Source organism: Lampetra fluviatilis, unplaced genomic scaffold (genome assembly GCF_964198595.1).
Source record: "Lampetra fluviatilis unplaced genomic scaffold, kcLamFluv1.1 SCAFFOLD_335, whole genome shotgun sequence".
Classification (NCBI taxonomy): Eukaryota; Metazoa; Chordata; class Hyperoartia; order Petromyzontiformes; family Petromyzontidae; genus Lampetra; species Lampetra fluviatilis.
This window is the reverse complement of record NW_027620447.1, coordinates 22501-27500: the sequence shown is the minus strand read 5'-3', so window position 1 is coordinate 27500 and position 5000 is coordinate 22501.

Genomic DNA, 5000 nt, shown 5'->3' with positions numbered 1-5000 from the left:
GAAATTGGCCCGGATTGCTCTCATGTGCGTTACGGGGCATCGTTTCTCTCGCGCCGAATTCTCTCGAGCTGGGAAATCGCTCATTTTTGCGTCGCCAAATATCGTACGAACGCCGTGAAACTTCCACAGGCTTTTTCAGCAGATTTGCACGTGCACTCAAAAAAGTCAAAATTTTTACACATAGACCCCATCAAACGGGAGAAATTGGCCCGGATTGCTCTCATGTGCGTTACGGGGCATCGTTTCTGTCGCGCCGAATTCCATCGAGCTGGGAAATCGCTCATTTTTGCGTCGCCAAATATCGTACGAACGCCGTGAAACTTCCACAGGCTTTTTCAGCAGATTTGCACGTGCACTCAAAAAAGTCAAAATTTGTACACATAGACCCCATCAAACGGGAGAAATTGGCCCGGATTGCTCTCATGTGCGTTACGGGGCATCGTTTCTCTCGCGCCGAATTCTCTCGAGCTGGGAAATCGCTCATTTTTGCGTCGCCAAATATCGTACGAACGCCGTGAAACTTCCACAGGCTTTTTCAGCAGATTTGCACGTGCACTCAAAAAAGTCAAAATTTTTACACATAGACCCCATCAAACGGGAGAAATTGGCCCGGATTGCTCTCATGTGCGTTACGGGGCATCGTTTCTGTCGCGCCGAATTCCATCGAGCTGGGAAATCGCTCATTTTTGCGTCGCCAAATATCGTACGAACGCCGTGAAACTTCCACAGGCTTTTTCAGCAGATTTGCACGTGCACTCAAAAAAGTCAAAATTTTTACACATAGACCCCATCAAACGGGAGAAATTGGCCGGGATTGCTCTCATGTGCGTTACGGGGCATCGTTTCTCTCGCGCCGAATTCCATCGAGCTGGGAAATCGCTCATTTTTGCGTCGCCAAATATCGTACGAACGCCGTGAAACTTCCACAGGCTTTTTCAGCAGATTTGCACGTGCACTCAAAAAAGTCAAAATTTGTACACATAGACCCCATCAAACGGGAGAAATTGGCCGGGATTGCTCTCATGTGCGTTACGGGGCATCGTTTCTCTCGCTCCGAATTCCATCGAGCTGGGAAATCGCTCATTTTTGCGTCGCCAAATATCGTACGAACGCCGTGAAACTTCCACAGGCTTTTTCAGCAGATTTGCACGTGCACTCAAAAAAGTCAAAATTTTTACACATAGACCCCATCAAACGGGAGAAATTGGCCGGGATTGCTCTCATGTGCGTTACGGGGCATCGTTTCTCTCGCGCCGAATTCCATCGAGCTGGGAAATCGCTCATTTTTGCGTCGCCAAATATCGTACGAACGCCGTGAAACTTCCACAGGCTTTTCCAGCAGATTTGCACGTGCACTCAAAAAAGTCAAAATTTTTACACATAGACCCCATCAAACGGGAGAAATTGGCCCGGATTGCTCTCATGTGCGTTACGGGGCATCGTTTCTCTCGCGCCGAATTCTCTCGAGCTGGGAAATCGCTCATTTTTGCGTCGCCAAATATCGTACGAACGCCGTGAAACTTCCACAGGCTTTTTCAGCAGATTTGCACCTGCACTCAAAAAAGTCAAAATTTTTACACATAGACCCCATCAAACGGGAGAAATTGGCCCGGATTGCTCTCATGTGCGTTACGGGGCATCGTTTCTCTCGCTCCGAATTCCATCGAGCTTGGAAATCGCTCATTTTTGCGTCGCCAAATATCGTACGAACGCCATGAAACTTCCACAGGCTTTTCCAGCAGATTTGCACCTGCACTCAAAAAAGTCAAAATTTTTACACATAGACCCCATCAAACGGGAGAAATTGGCCGGGATTGCTCTCATGTGCGTTACGGGGCATCGTTTCTCTCGCTCCGAATTCCATCGAGCTGGGAAATCGCTCATTTTTGCGTCGCCAAATATCGTACGAACGCCGTGAAACTTCCACAGGCTTTTTCAGCAGATTTGCACGTGCACTCAAAAAAGTCAAAATTTGTACACATAGACCCCATCAAACGGGAGAAATTGGCCGGGATTGCTCTCATGTGCGTTACGGGGCATCGTTTCTCTCGCTCCGAATTCCATCGAGCTTGGAAATCGCTCATTTTTGCGTCGCCAAATATCGTACGAACGCCGTGAAACTTCCACAGGCTTTTCCAGCAGATTTGCACCTGCACTCAAAAAAGTCAAAATTTTTACACATAGACCCCATCAAACGGGAGAAATTGGCCCGGATTGCTCTCATGTGCGTTACGGGGCATCGTTTCTGTCGCGCCGAATTCCATCGAGCTGGGAAATCGCTCATTTTTGCGTCGCCAAATATCGTACGAACGCCGTGAAACTTCCACAGGCTTTTCCAGCAGATTGGCACGTGCACTCAAAAAAGTCAAAATTTGTACACATAGACCCCATCAAACGGGAGAAATTGGCCGGGATTGCTCTCATGTGCGTTACGGGGCATCGTTTCTCTCGCTCCGAATTCCATCGAGCTGGGAAATCGCTCATTTTTGCGTCGCCAAATATCGTACGAACGCCGTGAAACTTCCACAGGCTTTTTCAGCAGATTTGCACGTGCACTCAAAAAAGTCAAAATTTTTACACATAGACCCCATCAAACGGGAGAAATTGGCCGGGATTGCTCTCATGTGCGTTACGGGGCATCGTTTCTCTCGCGCCGAATTCCATCGAGCTGGGAAATCGCTCATTTTTGCGTCGCCAAATATCGTACGAACGCCGTGAAACTTCCACAGGCTTTTTCAGCAGATTTGCACGTGCACTCAAAAAAGTCAAAATTTTTACACATAGACCCCATCAAACGGGAGAAATTGGCCCGGATTGCTCTCATGTGCGTTACGGGGCATCGTTTCTCTCGCTCCGAATTCCATCGAGCTTGGAAATCGCTCATTTTTGCGTCGCCAAATATCGTACGAACGCCGTGAAACTTCCACAGGCTTTTCCAGCAGATTTGCACCTGCACTCAAAAAAGTCAAAATTTTTACACATAGACCCCATCAAACGGGAGAAATTGGCCCGGATTGCTCTCATGTGCGTTACGGGGCATCGTTTCTCTCGCGCCGAATTCTCTCGAGCTGGGAAATCGCTCATTTTTGCGTCGCCAAATATCGTACGAACGCCGTGAAACTTCCACAGGCTTTTTCAGCAGATTTGCACCTGCACTCAAAAAAGTCAAAATTTGTACACATAGACCCCATCAAACGGGAGAAATTGGCCGGGATTGCTCTCATGTGCGTTACGGGGCATCGTTTCTCTCGCTCCGAATTCCATCGAGCTGGGAAATCGCTCATTTTTGCGTCGCCAAATATCGTACGAACGCCGTGAAACTTCCACAGGCTTTTTCAGCAGATTTGCACGTGCACTCAAAAAAGTCAAAATTTTTACACATAGACCCCATCAAACGGGAGAAATTGGCCGGGATTGCTCTCATGTGCGTTACGGGGCATCGTTTCTCTCGCGCCGAATTCCATCGAGCTGGGAAATCGCTCATTTTTGCGTCGCCAAATATCGTACGAACGCCGTGAAACTTCCACAGGCTTTTCCAGCAGATTTGCACGTGCACTCAAAAAAGTCAAAATTTTTACACATAGACCCCATCAAACGGGAGAAATTGGCCCGGATTGCTCTCATGTGCGTTACGGGGCATCGTTTCTCTCGCGCCGAATTCTCTCGAGCTGGGAAATCGCTCATTTTTGCGTCGCCAAATATCGTACGAACGCCGTGAAACTTCCACAGGCTTTTTCAGCAGATTTGCACCTGCACTCAAAAAAGTCAAAATTTTTACACATAGACCCCATCAAACGGGAGAAATTGGCCCGGATTGCTCTCATGTGCGTTACGGGGCATCGTTTCTCTCGCTCCGAATTCCATCGAGCTTGGAAATCGCTCATTTTTGCGTCGCCAAATATCGTACGAACGCCGTGAAACTTCCACAGGCTTTTCCAGCAGATTTGCACCTGCACTCAAAAAAGTCAAAATTTTTACACATAGACCCCATCAAACGGGAGAAATTGGCCCGGATTGCTCTCATGTGCGTTACGGGGCATCGTTTCTGTCGCGCCGAATTCCATCGAGCTGGGAAATCGCTCATTTTTGCGTCGCCAAATATCGTACGAACGCCGTGAAACTTCCACAGGCTTTTTCAGCAGATTTGCACCTGCACTCAAAAAAGTCAAAATTTGTACACATAGACCCCATCAAACGGGAGAAATTGGCCGGGATTGCTCTCATGTGCGTTACGGGGCATCGTTTCTCTCGCTCCGAATTCCATCGAGCTGGGAAATCGCTCATTTTTGCGTCGCCAAATATCGTACGAACGCCGTGAAACTTCCACAGGCTTTTTCAGCAGATTTGCACGTGCACTCAAAAAAGTCAAAATTTTTACACATAGACCCCATCAAACGGGAGAAATTGGCCGGGATTGCTCTCATGTGCGTTACGGGGCATCGTTTCTCTCGCGCCGAATTCCATCGAGCTGGGAAATCGCTCATTTTTGCGTCGCCAAATATCGTACGAACGCCGTGAAACTTCCACAGGCTTTTCCAGCAGATTTGCACGTGCACTCAAAAAAGTCAAAATTTTTACACATAGACCCCATCAAACGGGAGAAATTGGCCCGGATTGCTCTCATGTGCGTTACGGGGCATCGTTTCTCTCGCGCCGAATTCTCTCGAGCTGGGAAATCGCTCATTTTTGCGTCGCCAAATATCGTACGAACGCCGTGAAACTTCCACAGGCTTTTTCAGCAGATTTGCACCTGCACTCAAAAAAGTCAAAATTTTTACACATAGACCCCATCAAACGGGAGAAATTGGCCCGGATTGCTCTCATGTGCGTTACGGGGCATCGTTTCTCTCGCTCCGAATTCCATCGAGCTTGGAAATCGCTCATTTTTGCGTCGCCAAATATCGTACGAACGCCGTGAAACTTCCACAGGCTTTTCCAGCAGATTTGCACCTGCACTCAAAAAAGTCAAAATTTTTACACATAGACCCCATCAAACGGGA